Source organism: Chiloscyllium plagiosum, unplaced genomic scaffold (assembly GCF_037043375.1).
Source record: "Chiloscyllium plagiosum isolate Xiang-an unplaced genomic scaffold, Cpla_swu_hap1 HiC_scaffold_28, whole genome shotgun sequence".
NCBI classification, from domain to species: domain Eukaryota; kingdom Metazoa; phylum Chordata; class Chondrichthyes; order Orectolobiformes; family Hemiscylliidae; genus Chiloscyllium; species Chiloscyllium plagiosum.
The window spans coordinates 56,069,465-56,087,709 of record NW_028270166.1 but is presented as its reverse complement, the minus strand read 5'-3'; positions in this window follow the sequence as shown (position 1 = coordinate 56,087,709).

The window sequence follows — 18,245 nt, the reverse complement described above, 5'->3', positions numbered from 1 at the left end:
ATTGAGATGAGGGATAGATGTTTGATTACTCGAGGTCAAGTCAGCATAAGGAGGGAGGAAGGCATTAAGGTGGACAAGACCCCAGGTCTGGATGGGGTCTATCCCATGTTACTGAGGGAAGCGAATGAGGAAATAGCTAAGCATTAACAGATATCTTTGCAGCATCCTTGAACACGGGTGAGGTACTGGAGGACTGGAGAGCTGCTAATGTCCCCATTTGTAAGAAGGGTAACAAGGATAATCCAGGTAATTACAGACCAGTGAGCCTGACATCAGTGGTAGGGAAGCTGCTGGAGAAGTTACTAAGGGATGGTATCTATTTACATTTGAAAGAAAATGGGTTTATCAATGAGATCTGGGTGTTCAGGTTCATTGTACCCTGAAGGTGGCAACGCAGGTCAATGGAGTGGTCTGGAAAGCATATGGCAAGCCTTCTTTCTCTCTCCATGCTTCAGGCTCTCTGCCTTTATTCCTGATGAAGGGCTTTTGCCCGAAACGTCGATTTTGCTGAAGCTTCTAGGATGCTGCCTGAACTGCTGTGCTCTTCCAGGATTATTGATCCAGAATCTGGTTTCCATCATCTGCAGTCATTGTTTTTACCTCCTGGAACACATTGCCAGCAGAGATGGTAGAGTAAGGCATGATAGTGTCATTTAAGATGTATCTAGACAAATACATGAATGGGCAGGGGGCAGGGGGATATAGACCCTTGGAAAATAGGTGATACTTTTAGTTAGAAGATCTGGATCGGCGCAGGCTTGGAAGGCCGAAGGGCCTGTTCCTGTGCTGTATTTTACTTTGTTCTTTTTGCTTTGGTCTGAGATCAGCAGCTCCTCTCAGAATCAAATGCAGCACCAGTTGTGAACAAACTGGCTGAATCACAATGAGTTACAGGAGAGAGGGATTGAGAAGGTAGCTCAGGAATGAAAATTGGAGCAGGGACTGGAAACAGCGGCTTCATTCTTCTTGGTGTTGAACTGGAGTTAGTTTATCAGCATGAAGAGACTCAGGCACCACGATGGACCATGAAACTGTTCTGGGGTTAATTTAGTTTCAGCTGAAGAGAAGGAGCAGAAGGAATACTGGGGGGTTTGGAGAAACCGCCTTCACTTAAATGGCTCCAGCAGTAAGAAATTTCAGTCAGAAAGTTAGATTGGAGAAGGCTGGCAGAAGATTTGAAAGAAGTTTTCAAAATCATGCACAGCCTAGCCAGAGTAGATAATGTGATGCCATGCTGACTAGTATGTCATGGTGCCATAGTCTTACCTGACCATAGGGGCTGCTTCCTCATTCAAGAGAGAAGCAACTGGTGATGATTTAATCTGAGAGTCAGCAAACCTCGGGCAAGGGAAGAGGTTGAGAAGGAAAGCCCTTCATGGGAACCTGAAACTGGCAATGGGTATTAAACCCACTGTTGACATCACACTGCTCTGCAAACCATTGACCCAGACAACTGGGCTCAACCAAATCCCTCCCAATAGTAGAAGCATTGAGAATAAGAGGGTTGATTTCAAATACATTGCAAGAGAAGGAACTGGATGTGAGAAAGAAACTTCGCTCAGTGAGTAATTAGATCTGGAAGACATTGCATGAAACAGTGGTTTCGGCAGGTTCGATCAAGGGCATTAAATGATTATTTGATGATAAACAATGTAAGAGAATGGCACATGGTCAGAAAGCTTGGACACAATGGGCCAACTGGCCTGTTTCTGTGCTTTTATAATTTGGTGAATCACAATTGCTAATTGAACCTCCACATAGTCAGTTTTGAACTTCTGCTATTCAGTATGTTGAGTGATATGAATGACAGGAATGTGCAGAGATTGGGACTAGGACCCCAGCTACTCATAAGGTATGTCAATGATTCAGATAGAAATGTAATGTTTCAAAATTTGCAGATGACACAAAGCTGTATTAAAGGGTCAGCTTTGAGGAGGATGTAAAGTTAATTGGATTGGCTGCGTTAGTGGGCAATCTGCGTGGCAGATGTAGTTTTGTGTGGATAAATGTGAAGTTTTCCACTTTGGTAGCAAAACCAGAAAGGCAGGTTATTTGAATGGCTGTAAATTGGGAGAAGGGTGTTTTTGTGCATAAGTCACTGAAAGGAAGTGCGTTGGTGCAGGAGGCAGTAAAGTCGGCTAACTGCAAGTTGGCATTCATAGCAAGAGGAAAGGAATAACATGTCTCACTGTGATTAAACAGGGCATTGGTGAGGCCACATCTGAAATACTGGGTGCAGTTTTGGTATCCTTGTTTGGGAAAGAATGTTCTTGCAATCAAGGGAGTGAAGTGAAGATTTACCAAATTGAGTCTTGAGATGACAGGATTGACACATGAGGAGAGATTGAGGTAAAGATTGTATTCACTGGAACTAAGAATGAGGGATCACATGGAAACCTATAAAATTCTGCTGGGACCAGCCAGATTAAATGTAAGAAGGATATCCCTGATGGTGGGTGTATCGAGAGCCGTGGGATACAGTTTAAGATTTAGGGGTAAATCTTTTAGATCTGAGATGAGGAGAAGTGTCTTCACCCAGAGAGTGGTGAGCCTGTGGGATTCACACCACAGAAAGCAGTTGAGGCCAAAGAGTGTGTTTTATAAAAGGAAGTAGATATAAATCATGTGATTAGATTCTGCGCAGTGTAGAAACAGGTCCTTCGGCCCAACATGTCCATACTGACCCTCCGAAGAGTAACCCAGCCAGATTCATTTCCCTACATTTACCCCTGAATTATTCCTAGCAGCATGGTGGCTCAATGGTTAGCACTGCTGCCTCACAGAAGCAGGTGCCCAGGTTCAATTCTTGCCTTGGGCAACTGTATGTTTGGAGTTTGCACACTGTCCCTTTGTCTGTGTGGGTTTCCTCCCACATTCCAAAAGATGTACAGGTTAGATGAATTGGCTATGCTGCATTGCCCATATGTTAGGTGCTTTCGCCAGGGGGAAATGTAGGGAAAATGAGTCTGGATGAGATACTCTTCAGAGGGTAGGTGTGGACTTGTTGGGCTGAAGGGCCTATTCCCAGGATCATTTTGAATCATGGCTCAATGGATCAAACAGTCTCCTCACGCTCCTATTAGCTATGTTTCTATAAAGTGAGATATGGAACATATGCTATCTGTCGGTGCACATTTCTGTTAAACTTTCAGAAAGGATTATTCAATCCTTTATTTGGATTGGCAGAAGGAGGGTAGAAATGGGAGACAGGGATTTGCAGCTTCGGGAAACAAACTGAAATTGTCTGTTTCGAAGTTCCATCCTGTATTTAACAGTGCTAACTTATATAAATACATTTTTCAAGAAATTAGTAAGATATGAATTGCTGATGAGAAACTTCAATCGTACATCACACTAAGATCTGAGACAGTCACTGAATCCTTCACCTTCATGTGATCTTTCATTGTGTACATCTGATCTATCAGTGGGAAAAAAATCTTTCAAATATCAGTCTGAGACTGGAAAAGCAGAAGAAAAAAAAAACACCTGTGAGAGTGTTTGAGTGAATTGAAGGTTACAAAAAACTTTTAGCCAGTTCCAGAGCCTGGAAAAGAACACTTTCCCATTTACTCGAAAGCTACACTTCTGGGGCTCCAGCAAGGTCACACTGAGGAGAGGTCCTTCAGAACTGACTGTGGAAAGAGGTTCAATCAGACCGAAAAAATCCACTGTACACCAGTGAGGTCACACTGGGGAAGGAGCATTCACCTGCTCTCAGTGTGGGAAGGGATTCATTGACTCATCCCAGTTGCAGACACTAGTGCATTGACAAGCAACTGCAGCAATGATTCTGTAATTACACACATCAAGGACTGACCCATGTTCCTTCTGAAAATTGCTGTCTGTTTCTGCCAATTTTAATACAGCCAGTAACTGGAGATTGAGGTACTGGATCCACAACCGATTGGACTGTCATGGCTGCCATGTCCCTTTAAAAAGCTCCATCTGATCATTGAGGAGAAAGTGAGGTCTGCAGATGCTGGAGATCAGAGATGGAAATGTGTTGCTGGAAAAGCGCAGCAGGTCAGGCAGCATCTAGGGAACAGGAGAATCGACGTTTCGGGCATTAGCCCTTCTTCAGGAATCCTGAAGATTCTCCTGTTCCCTAGATGCTGCCTGACCTGTTGCGCTTTTCCAGCAACACATTTCCATCTCCATCTGATCATTCCCCATAATACAGGAACTTACATCAGAAATACTTTAAAATCACTTTATGCACTTTCTGATTTCATCCTGAATTGATTTTGCTGCAAACTTTGCAATTCTGTATCTGAGATATTCTACTCAATAGCATCTCCAATGAGAATGTGCTGATGGATTCTTGCTGACAATTCTGACTGAGTTGCAAGTTCCTCACAGCGGCTTCTTCATTCTCCACCAGCATGAAAGGGAATGGGGATTGGTGGAGAAGCGAGAGCCCCCAAATGTGTGCTCTCTTATCTGGTCTGGAATTCCCAATGGGACAGGAATGGAGCCAATTATAATCCTAGTAACAGATTGTGGGAAATGACTGTCTCATAACCCGATAAAATCTTCAGAAATGTACTGTTACAGAAAATACTCAGTCTTTGATCTTGTGAAGAAAGATTTTATAGCAGTTTACTGACTGACAGATGCAGGATAGCCCTGTTCTAGGATAGGACTCCAGCATAGATCCAGACAACTTACAAGATTTACATCTGGGAGTCACAAAAACAAAACAGTCAACTCAAAGGTGACTGAAAAGTTAATTATGAAGAAGAAACAGTTAAAAGTAAGAAGCTGAACATGAACTGTTCCAGGTGAGAATTGTTTCCTCGTCCCGGTGTCAAAACATATGGTGAACACAGAGCGAGTGAGGTGATTCACTTTGGAAGGAGCAACAGGAATAAAAAGGACTGGACTAATGGTAAGATTATTGGTAGTGCAGATGAGCAGAGAAATCTTGGTGTTTATGCACATAGATCCTTGAAAGTCGCCACCCAGGTTTACAGGGTTGTTAGGAGGCATATTGTATGTTCGCTTTTATTGGTGGAGGAATCTCAATCCTTCTACCACGAGGAGCCACGAGGTCATGCTGCAGATGTACAAAACTGTGGTGCAGCTGCACTTGAAGTATTGTGTACAGATCTGGTCACAGCATTATGGGAAGGAGGTGGAAGCTTTGGAGAGGATTCAGAGGACATTTACTAGAACGTTGCCTGCTTTGGAGGGAAACTCTTAAGAGGAAACGCTAAGGGACTTGAACCTGTTTTCATTAGAGAGAAGAAGTTTGAGAGGTATCTTAATAGAGACATACAAGATAATCAGAAGGTTAAATGGGGTGGACACTGAAAACCTTTTTCTTTGGATGTTGATGGCCAGCATGAGTGGTCATAGCTTTAAATTGAGGGGTGTTAGATAGAGGACAGATGTCAGAGGTAGTTCTTATTCAGAGAGTAGTAGGAGCGTGGAACGCACTGCCTGCAATAGTAGTAGACTCACCAACATGAGAGCATCTAAATGGTCAGTGGATAGACATATGGATGAGCAAGTTTTGAGAAGATTTGTAGCTCAGGTTGAGGTTTTGGATATAGGTTGCTCGCTGAGCTGGAAGGTTCATCTCCAGACATTTTGTTACCTTACTAGGTAACATCTTCAGTGGGCCTCAGGTGAAGCAATGCTGAAAATTCCTGCTTTCTATTTATGTTTGGGTTTCTTTGGGTTGGTGATGTCGTTTCCTTTGGTGATGTTATTTCCTGTGGTGAAGTCACTTCCTGTTTCTTTTCTCAGGGGGTGGTAGATGGGGTCTAACTCGATGTGTTTGTTGATAGAGTTCCGATTGGAATGCTGTGATTCCAGGAATTCTCGTGTGTGTCTTTGCTTGACTTGTCCTTGGACCAAAGACTATACAGACCAAATATTGACCTGCAGAAGTAATCATCTCAACACCCACAAATGAAGCTGCATCAGAACATTATTTCAATGAGCCAACACACACTGCAGCACAGAGGAACTACGCAGAGCAGAGGAAAATCATCTATATGGTGTATTCAAAAAGAATGGGTCCCCAATGAACACAGTCCACCGATTTCTCTGCAACAAACCCAAACAAGCAGACAAAACACGTTCAGAAACCCTAGCCATTCTTCCCTACATCAAAGACATCTCGGAAATGACTGCTGGACTACTCAGACCCCTTGGCATCATGGCAGCCCACAAACCCACCAACACACTAAAACAGCAGCTAATGAACTTGAAAGACCCTATACAGACAACAAGCAAAACTAATGCCATTTACAAAATACCATGCAAGGACTGTAACAAACACCACACTGGACAAACAGGCAGAAAACTAGCCACCAGGATACATGAACATCAACGAGCCACAAAAAGACGTGACCCTCTGTCACGAGTATCCTTACACACGGATGACGAAGGACACCACTTCGACTGAGACAACACATCCATCCTAGGACAAGCCAAACAAAGACACGCACAAGAATTCCTAGAAGCATGGCATTCCAACCGAACTCTATCAATAGACACATCGAGTTAGACCCCATCTACCACCCCCTGAGAAAAGAAACAGGAAGTGACTTCACCACAGGAAATAACATCACCAAAGGAAATGACATCAACCACCCAAAGAAACCCAAACATATAAATAGAAAGCAGGAATTTTCAGCATTGCTTCGCCTGAGGCCCACTGAAAACGTTACCTAGTAAGGTAACGAAACATCTGGAGATGAACCTTCCAGCTTAGCGAGCAAACCTACACCCAAAACATATGGATGAAAATGGAATAGTGTAAGATAGATCAGTTCAGATTGTCTCCACAGGTTGGCGCAATATCAAAGACATAAGGGCCTGTACTGAGCTATATTGTTCTATGTTCCATGTTCTAAACAACTAAAAAAACAAAGAAAATTACAGCACAGGAACAGGCCGTTTGGGCCTTCAAGCCTGTGCTAATCCAGATCCTCCATCTAAACCTGTCATCTGTGTGTGTGTGTGTGGGGGGAGGGGGGGGGGGGGGGGAGTACTGCTGGAAGCTCAGTTCCAGTTTTGAACCTTTACCAACTTGTCCCCAAAATAGACCCTGTCTGAAGTGAACCGCAGGAGCAGTGTTCATGCCTCATGGGAGCGAGGGAGTGTGAGAAATCAGTGAGAGAGAGAGCTGGGACCTACAGTAGTGGTGAGTATCACCATTTCAGACTGTGTCTTTCCTGAACTCCTGCCTGTCTCTGGCTGATTTCCCATCTCTTTCTCACATTGTCACTTTATGTCTCTTTGTTTCTCACTTTGTGTCCCTGTATCTTTCTCTCAAAGTCTCTCCTCCTTTCTCTCTTTTGGTCTTTCTGTCTTTCCCTCTTGCGAATCTGCCTGACACACTCTCAACTCTTTATTTCATTCTCCCTCTGTCTGTCCGTTCCCTCCAGCTGTGTGTCCCCCTTCCTCTCTGACTGCATTTTTTCTGTCCCCTGTCTCCATCTTTCTGTTCCACCCTCTCTCTGCATTTTTCCTGCCCCTCCTCCAAATTTTTCTCTCGATCCAAAATTGCTGAATGTGACTCCCTGCCAAATGTAACTTCTCGAACTTTGTGTCATCCAATTTTGTGACCCCATACACACCCCATTTCACACCCTCGCCTTCTCTTTTTCCCCCTCAAATATTCACTCAACACGTTTCACTACCTCCCATTTTTGCCCTTGTCTTTACTCCACAACTTTGCCCCACCCTCACAATAATATGTCCCTTCCCAAACTCTTGAGTCACCCCAAAAGAATATCATCCTCTCTCAGATGTTGCACTCCACCCGCACAAATATTTTGCCCACCATCTGCCAAATATTGTTTCATCAAATGTTGTGTTACCATCAATTCAGTAGTCCCCAAATATCATCACAAAGTTTGTCCTCCATCCCAATTTTGGCCCTTATGGGAAGACCCATGCCCTTAGTCACCAGGCCCCACAAACCTCTCCACAGATACAGCACTATCCCCGACACAGGAGGCTCTGCTGGATTAGGGCCAAGCCCTCAGTAGGGTCATTAACCTTCACCATGATTTGATAAAGGCAGCGATGCCCAGACCCCACCAGGAGCCACCTCATCCGTTCCAACCTGGGGACTATGTAATGATCAAATCACTGGGAAATGATTGTCTCCCTCCTCGGTGGAAAGGCCCATACTTGGTGCCTCTGACAGCCCCGACAGCTGTCAAACTGAAGGGAAAACCTGATTGGACACACAGGACCTGCTGCAAGTGAGCTCCGCCCCCAAAGGACAACAACCAGGAAGCACAGCAAACGACAGCTAACCGCCACAGCCATCACCATCTTTATACTCCCCCTGATCATCCTGCCACGGGATGACTGGAACCAGGATCATGCAGTGAGACACCTTACCGTTCGCGAGTCACTGGTCAATACATTCCTCTGTGTGACCTGTGTGTATGCTCAGGGGGTCAGCCAGAGTAGCTGTTGGGTGTGTGCTCATGTCCCCATGCACTCCCAAGGGGGCATTCCCCTGAGACCCTTTCCTTTTAATGAATCAGACAATGCTGAATGGTGGGTGGGATGGGACAGGTCCCCTGAAGTAACCACTCTCAGTCTACCACCGTGAATGGGATCTTACAGAGGTAATTCTCCAGCCTGCTGGAAATCCGCAGAGTACCCATTAAACAATTTTCAGGGATGGTTCTATCCCTCATACAATCTTCCCCATGAACCCCCGGCCCTACTCCTCACAGACACTCCCGGACAGGGCACACCCATCGGATCGATCTGCCTCAAAAGCAGCCATCCATCCGGATGGAATGGTGGCTGGGGCCGGTGCGCCAACTCCTTGCTCCTCACCCTACAGCAAGTCAGTCCACAGCAGAGGGCAGGATACTGAACCTTCACATCCTCAACAGGAGCAGGCAAAACCCCACTTTCACCACCACCTGGACAGGGACCCAGACCGACCGCCTGAGAACCTATAATGGCACTTACTTTATTTACAGCCACAAAGTCTCTCCTTGGCTCCTGTTATCCTGGACCAGGAGCTGCTGTGTTGGGTACGTGGTCCCATTGTATAACATTCCCAGTCTCCTCCCTTCACGAAGCCACCGTCTCGCAGGAAGTGAACCTCCAACACCCTTGACCAGATTCTCTCTGTCTGTTTACCCACCTATGTAGCCATTCAATTGGAAATAGAAGCCCAGCTGCTGGCCATCCCCTTGGAGGAGGTAGCCAATGCCACATCCAAAGCACTCACCCAGCTGAATGCGGAAGTTCTTGCCATTCACACTGTGGCCCAATAAAACAGGTCTGCCCCTGGATTAACTGCTGGCGGAGAAAGGGGGCACACGTGCCCTCATCGGCTCTGATTGCTGCAGTTACATACCCGGCCCCAGTGGGAACATTACTAACTCAGCCCGACATATCCAACAGGCTGCCACTGTACTGCACAACCCAAAACCAAAATGGGACCCATGGAACTGGGCACGCTCCTGGCTGGGTTCCTGGGGCACGGCCTTGCTCCAGGGTCTCATAGTCCTCATTCCTATCATTGTCATTATTGCAGTTCTTGTCATGGCTATTAAAATGTGCTGCCTGAGCTTGTGCTCAATGCTGCTACCCCCTGCCCTGACCTTACCACCCAACTAGTGAAGGTCCACAGGGATAAGAACTTTGCCCCGACATGGAATATGTGGTTTCAGACTCGGACTCTGAATACTCCCCCACTGATTCCGACCCTCCCGCTGGCTCTGGCTACATTCCCCCCTTCGCCTCTACCCCTAACTCAGCGCTTCCCTGACAAAAACAAAAAAAGGGAATTGTCGGAGAAAAAATATACGACTCTGCCTGCCCACTGCGTGTTCACAGAAACCATGTCTGTTCTTATCTGAACAGAGCATACCATAATCCATCAGCTTGACTACAACCAGCTGAGGAACTAAACAGCAAAACCAGACATTACCTAAACAGCTTCCAGACTGAAGGATTACTACTCCTCAGATGATCTGATAACAGGCTTCCTACCTCACAATAGCATCACCGCTCCTGCAGCCCTGAGGGCATCCACAGTGCCCTCACGTACTGAAGCCCCACAAAGTCTCCATAGACTGAGTGGCACCCAGATACCTGACAAGAATACGCACCCCCGTGCAGGCCCATTGGAACCAGGATACTGGACATTAGCACCTGCTCTCGCAGAGGAACGGAACCTCCTGTTATAGTTATTACCTGATTGCTGTGACTGGCCAGCTGATTGTTTTCCAGTGAATGTAATTTAATTCGTATTTTCTTGTAATTAACAGTACACTACTGTAATATGATAAAAACTGTCTGTATCTGCAGCTTGGGGAATAGATTCCTAACATAACTGAGCAAAGTGTCCGTTTTCTGTCAGTCTGGTCAACTCTCTTTCCCATGATATCTTACAAACACACACACTCCCTTTCTACCTCTCCATCACAATTCCTCTGTCTGTCATCTTTCCCCGCCTCCCCATCAGACGCCCCAGACCATCCCATCAGTTTAAACCATCAATGCTGTAATGTTTCGAGTCAGGTTTACAAAATGACAGGAACTACAACATTTCAGAGACAGAGGTTTAAATCATAGAAACTTCTTTTAATATTCTTTTGTGGGACTTGGTCATCACTGGCTGGCTAACATTGACAGCCCATCCTTATTTGCCCTGGAGAAAGTGGTGGTGAGCTGCCTTCTTGAATCACTGCAGTCCCCTTGCTGTGAGTTGACCCACAATGCCGGTAGGGAGGGAATGCCAAGATTTTCACCCAACAATTGTGAAGGAATGGTGATATATTTCCAAGTGAGGGTGGTGTGTGGCTTGCAGGGGAACTTGCAGGTGGTGGTGTTCCCAAGTACCTGCTGCCCTTGTCCTTCTAGACGGATGTGGTCGTGGATTTGGAAGGTGCTGTTGAAGAATCTTTGGTGAAGTTCTGCAGCGCATCTTGTAGATAGCACACACTGTTGCCACTGGGCACCGGTGGTGGAGGGTTTGAATATTTGTCGATGTGGTGCCAATCAAGTGAATTGTTTTGTCCTGGATGGTGTCAAGCTCCTTGAGTGTTGTTGGAGCTGCACCCATCCAGGCAAGTGGGGAGTATTCCATCACATTCCTGACTTGTACCTTGGAGACAGTGGATAGAATTTGGGGAGTCAGGAGGTGAATTACTCGCCACAGTATCCCTAGTCTCTGACCTGCTCTTGTAACCACTGTATTCATGTGGTGAGTCCACTGAGTTTCCGGTCAATGGTAACTCCAAGGATGTTGACAGTGGGGGGATTCACTGATGGTAATACCGTTGAATGTCGAGGAATGGTGATTACAGTGTCTTTTATTGGTGATGGTCATGGTCTGGCATTTGTGTGGTGTGAATGTTACTTGCCACTTGTTGGCACAAGCCTGGATATTGTCCAGATCTTGTTGCATTTGAGCATGGATTGCTTCAGTATCTAAGGATTCGTGAAAGGTGCTGAAAACAGTGCAAACATCAGCGAACATCCCCACTTCTGACCTTATGACAGAGGGAAGGTAATTGATGAAGCAGCTGAAGATCATTGGGCCTAGGACAATACCCATTTCTCCTGCAGAGATGTCCTGGAGCTGAGATGTCTGACCCTCTGCAACCACAATCATCTTCCTTTGTGCCAGGTATGACTCTAACCAGTGGAGTGTTTGCCCCCATTACCTATTGATTCCATTTTTGTCAGGACTCCTTGATGCCATACCCGGTCAAATGCAGCCTTGATGTCAAGGGCTGTCACTCACACCTAACCTCTGGAATTCAGCTCTTTTGTCCATGTTTGAACCGAGGCTGTCATGAGATCAGGAGCTGAATGACTTTGACCAAACCCAAACTGGGCATCACTGAGCAGGTTGTTGCTGAGCAGGTGCTGTTTGATAGCCCTCGACAAAAGTGAGGAGTGCAGATGCTGGAAACCCGGGTTTAGATCAGAGTGGTGCTGGAAAAGCACAGCAGGTCAGGCAGCATTTCACTCCTTGGATGCTGCCTGACCTGCTGTGCTTTTCCAGCATCACTCTGTTTGATAGCCCTGTTGATGGAGAGTCGGCAGATTGGGTGGTAATTAGCCGGGTTGGATTTGTCATGCTTTTCATGTACAGGAAATACCTGGGCAATTTTCCACATTGTCAGGGAGATGCCAGTGTTGTAACTGTACTGGAAGAGCTTGGCTAGGGGAGTGGTAAGTACTTCAGTACTATTGCCAGAATGTTCTCAGTGCCCATTGCCTTTGCCCTATCCAGTGCCTCAGCCATTTCTGGATGTCTCGGGGAGTGAATGGAATTGTCTGGAGACTGGTATCTGTGAGGCTGGGGACCACTCTAGTAGCCTGAGATGGACCATCTACTCAGCACTTCTGACTGAAGATTGTTGCGAATGCATCAGCCTTATCTTTTACACTGATGTGCTGGGCTCCTCCATTATTGAGGATGGGGATATTTGTGGAGCATCTCCTCCAGTGAGTTGTTAAATTGTTCACCACCATTCACCACCATTCACGATGTGGAAGGACTGCAGAGCTTAGATCTAATGCGTTGGTTGTGGGAGCACGTAGCTCTGTCTATCACTTCCTGGTTATGCCATTTGGCGCGCAAGTACTCCTGTTTAGAACCAGGTTGACACCTCATATTTAGGTCTGCCTGGTGCTGCTCCTGGCACGCCCTCCTGAACTCTCCATTGAACCAAGATTGATCCCTGGCTTGATGGTAATGGTTGAGTGGGGGATATGCTGGGCCATGAGGTTACAGATTGTGCTGGAGTACAGTTCTGCTGCTGTTGATAACCCACAGCTCAATACCCAATATTGAGTTGCTAAATCGGTTCAAAGTCTGTCCCATTTAGCACAGTGATAGCACCACACAGCAAGGTGGAGGGTATTCTCAATGTGAAGGCGGGACTTTGTCTCCATAAGGGCAGTGCGGTGGTCACTTTTATCAATACTGTCATGGACAGAGGTGATTGCAGCTGGCAGATTCGTAAGGGTGAGGTCAAATACATTTTCTGCTCTTGTTGGTTCCTACACCACCTGCCAGAGACCCAGTGTAGCAGTTATATCCTTTAGGACCCGACCAACCCGATCAGTAATGCTGCTGCTGCCGAGCCACTCTTGGTGGTGGACACTGAAATCCCCCACACAGTATGATATTTTGCCACCCTCAGTGCTTCCTCCAAGTGTTGCTCAACATGGAGGGGCACTGATTCATCAGCTGAAGGACGACGATAGGTGATAAGCAGTAAGAGGTTTCCTTGCTTCTGTTTCACTTGAAGCCATGAGACCTCATGAGGTCCAGAGTCGATGTCAAGGGCTCCCAGGGCAACTCCCTCCTGACTGTGTGCCACTGTGCTGCCACCTCGGCTGGGTCTGTCCTGCCAGTGGGACCGGGCATATCCAGGGATGGTAATGGTGGTTTCTGGGTATGTAAGGTATGATCTGATAAGAATGATTATATCAGGATGTTGCTTGACTCGTCTGTGAGATAGTTTCCTCAATTTCGGCACTAGCTCCCAGATTCCAGGTTGGAGGACAGGGCTATTTATTTTTCTCCAGTCACTGAGCAATGAAATTGCAAGAGAAATAGTTCTCAGCACATGAGTGAAGATGACAGCCTGGGATAGAGAGAATGAGACAGAGAGAAGTCGGACAGATACACAAACATGAAGGGAGGGGGTGACTGTGTCCCAACCTTTGCAGCCTCTGGTTTCTAACCGTGTGTGTGATGTGCTTCTGTTGGAATGCAGTGAGACTGCGTGTGGGATCTTCCTTCATTCGATAAGGGGTTGCACAAAAGATTCTGGCATAAGCTAAACATACGGGCCATGTATTAGCATGGATACAGGATAGGTTAACTGACAGGAAGCACGGAGTGAGGATAAATGAGTGCCTTTCTGGTTGGTGATCAGTGACGAGTGTTTGCCTCAGTGATTAGCATTAGGACCACAATCATTCACAATTTATATTTAGTGCCAATGTTTGCGGTTGACATGAAGGTGAGTGGTAGAGTAAAGTGTGCAGAGCACTCTGAAGGTTTCCAAAGGGACATCGATAGTTCAAGTGAGTGGGCAAAGGTCTGGTCGATGGAGTACAATGTTAATAAATGTGAAATCATCCAATTTGGAATAACTGTGAGAGGGACTGTTTCTGAATGGTGAAAGAAACCTGCAGCATGATGCTGTGCAGAGGGACCTGGGGATCCTTGTGCGTGGATCAGAGAATGTTAGTCTGCAGGTGCAACAAGAAATTCAGAAGGAAAGTGGAATTTTGTCTTTCATCGCTAAAGGGATTGAGTTTAAAAGCAGGAAGGTTACATTGCAGCTGTATAGGGTGCTGGGGAGGCCACACCTGGAGGACTGTGTGCAGGCTTTGTTTCCGTACTTGAGAAAGGATGTACTGGCACTGGAGGTGGTGCAGAGGAGGAGGTTCACGAGGTTGATTCCGGAGTTCAGGGGGGTGGCTTATGAGGAGAGACTGAGCAGACTGGGATAATATTCCTTGGAATTTCCTGGAATACTGGGGATGGTGGGGTGGGAGTGGAATAGATAAGATAGAAGTAAACAGGGTGTTTCCACCGGCAGGTGAAACTGGGACAAGTGGGCATAGCCTCAAAATAAGAAGGAATAGATTAGGACTGAATTGAGAAGGAAGTTCTTCACCCAGAGGGTTGGGAATCTGTGGAAATCCCGGCCCAGTGAAGCAGTTGAGACCTCCTCAGTGAATGAGTTTAAAGTTAAGAGAGATAGATTTTTGAACAGGAAAGGAATTAAGGGTGATGGTGAGAGGGTGGGTATGTGGAGATGATCCCAAAAAAAGACCAGCCGTGATCACACTGAATGACGCAGGAGGCTCAAAGGGCCAGACGGCCATTTCCTGCTCCTCATTCTTATGGTCTTATGGATTTAAACATTAACCTCTTCTGGGGGTTGTGTGTATGTGTGGGGTGGGGGGCGGTGAGGTGTTAGGGCAGTGGGGGGTGAGGGTGGAGGTGTGTGTGTGGCAGGGGAGGGGGCGGTGAGGATGGAGGTGTTGGTGGTGGGGGGGGGTTGGGGGTGAGGGTGGAGTCCTGAGCCTCTGAAGCTTTTTTTCAATCATTGTGGAAGGGTTGGATTATTACTTCAGACAGTTGGAAGTTGCAGGTGCCACTCAAATGTAGTTTATTGGTCAGCTGAGGCTAATGGCGGCGGTGGGAGGTGCGCGGAGAGGGTTGGATTTTCCTGTCTCTCCACCAGCCGTTTTCTTTTCTGTAATTCCTCTCGGAATATCTGGGAGAGACTCCACTGGGACTTGTCGCCATTTTAATGGGGAGGTGGGTGAATGGTCAGAGGGGATCACAAGACCCCTCCTCCCCCCACAACATGTCCCACTCCCTCCTCCTACCCTTCTCAGTCTATCTGTGAGGATTGGGGGATGAACAGAAGGAATTGTTGCTATTGACTGGGATCTTATTACTGTCTCTGGGGTTAGGGGGTGGGGTTTTGGAGTAGGCTCTGGGACTGAGGAGGGTCCTCAGCATTGCAAAGGTGCAAGAAATGCAGGACCTGCACAGCCCCCACCTCACCACCCTCCCCCGCCGCCCCACTCCCTTTTGGCCAACGTTCAGGATGATATTAACCCACTCCATCAACGATTGGCCATTTTTTCATTTTGCTTCTTGTGGGATCCTGCACAGCAGGGAGTGTGGGGGCGGGGGGGTGAAGATAGGGCTGTTGGAGTGAAAGAGGGATGGGGTGGTGGGGGGCAAGGTACGGGATCTAGAGGGAGGGTGTGAGGGTTTACTCCAGTGTTCAGTCCCAGCCCAGCTCCAGGTTGAAACGGGAGGGTTTAGTATTTGCTGGTGGCTTAGTGGGGATGGGGGGTGGGGGGGGGGGGTGCTGTTTTCACATTACAGCCTGTGGGATCTTGCTGTGCAGGGATAGACTGCAGCCATTTCCTTTACAGTAGCAGGGAGCAACACTTTTCACATTCAGGAAATTCAGGAGGTGAGGGCAAGGGGTTCTGAACGTGGATGGTGAAGGTACAGAAACCTTCAGTTTCATTCACCATGGAGTGGGGGAAACTAGGGACAGCTGGTAGGATCCAGCTGTGCAGAATACCCTTCACTCCAATGTCAGCCCCTCTCTGTGGGGGCACTGGGGAGGTAGGGGGGTTGGTGAGTGGATGTGGGCTCTGACAGGTTGTTGAAGGAATGCCATGGCAGTCCTGCATTCAGCTACCTATGGGCTCTTGCAGTGCACTCCCTCGGCCTGCAGCTCACCCTCACATGTTACGTTAGCCTATCCATCGGGCCCCAGGCTGAGGTCACTGATGGTCTGATAGTAGTTGGGGTGCACCGAGCCTCCATTTCCCCCATAGCTCTGACCCTCCCACCACTTCTCGTCATCCCCACACTCTCCGAGACATGGTGCAGAGATTGGAGCACAAGGCAAACGTGAGGCAGGAGAGGGCATTTCAATCAAAACATGTGTGGAATGGAGAGAAAGAGAGAGAGATTATCGAGAGGAAAGGGAAATCTGACCAGAGATGGAGGTGTGGCTGGGACAGTGAAAGAGGAAGAGGGAGAAGGGGTCAGAGAAGGAAAGACATTGATTGATTTGCGAGAACAGGAGGAGAAAGCTGAACAGAGATGGACAAGTGGATAGGGTCAGACAGAGGGAGAGAGGAGTGAAAGAGAGAGACAGGGACACACAGATAGAGAGGTGCCTGTACCAGGGGAAGGTTCCTCATTAATATTTCATATAGAAACTGCACTAATCCCAGATGGAGTGGGCACGGGGGTGGCGCCCTTTGAATGGGAGTGGGTCAGGGGAACATTGGTCTTATTTCTTGTGCTTTTCGTACCCCCTGGAGTGTCAGAGAACCAGCTGGACAGGGCAGATGAAACCCAATGGATGGTGGGGGCTGGGGGCGAGTGGTGGGAAAAGGGGGAGAGGGACACAAGTTGTGGTGAGTGACTCTCCACCACTGAGTCATTGCCCAGCCCCTCAGAAAATAAACCCTGGGGGCAGTCAGAAAGCATTTGCCCCTGATCCCATTTGAAATCTGTTCCTATTCTCTGGGTTTAAGATCAGGGCGAGGTGCTGATTAAACATAGAGACTTTGGAAGTCAGTCAGTGATGGGATCTCATTTGTTTCTCCCCAGTTTTGTTTCAGAACATCTTAGCTTTGATTTGATCAATTTCCATCTCTCTCCTGGGGGGATATCTGAGACACTGAACCTTGGACACTGAGGGAGAGACATACTCTGACAGTGGAAATGGGGGTGGTGTGTGGGGAGGGGGAGTTGGGATGATGGGAGACAATAAATATTTCTGACCCTGCTCCCCTCAAACAGAAACACTGGGACAGTCCTGAGGCAGTCTGAGTAACCTTCCCGTTCCCGATCCATGTATTTAATATCAGGGGCTGTGTTGGGAGGAGCCTGTCAGATTGTGGAGGCAGCGAGCGGTGGGATCTTGCTGTGCTTTTGGTGCAGGAGTTTGTGAAAAACTAATTAATTTTCATTTCTCTCTCAGTCCTTCCGCCCCCATTCCCGGGGAGATTTGTTTCGGGAGCTGAAACACGGGATGATGCAGAGACAGAGAGAGAGACAATTATTATAAACTGTCCCATCTCCTGTCATTCATTTACACACAAACACACACTCCCGGGGGAGAACAATTGTGGGGCTCAGGCAGTCTCTGGGGTTTGTACCACAAGGGGGTGAACTCTGGGGGGGTAGAGGGTGTGGGAAGACAGAAGGGCAAAAAGGGAGTTGCTGCACAGTCTGATCCCACAGATTTCACTGCCTCCTTCTCTCTCTGCCTCCATATTCCCAGCTGCCTGTCCCTCACGCAGCTTTCTATACATTCTTGTCTCTGCCATATCCTTCACATCTACCCCTGCCCACTCTCTCACCCTCTCCCCAGGTTTTTCAGGAACTGATCTGTCATTCAGTATTTCCGATCTTTGGCCTTTCCCGCCAACCTCTCTCTGCCCTCTGTGATCTTGCTATTGCTCCCTGAGGGTCATTTGAGCCACATCCCCCTTGTTCTCTGTCCCTCTCCATCGCTCATGCTCAATGGTATCTGTTTGCCTTTCTCCCCACCGACTTCTTTCTCTCCTTGGGTTTCCATAGATTCCCCACAGGATGGAAGCAGGCCATTCAGCCCATTGATTCCACACCAACCCTCTGAAGGACAGCCTCCCCAAACCTTTCCCATCTCTGTAACCCTACACTTCCCATGGCTTGTCCACTTAATCTGCTCATCTTTGGA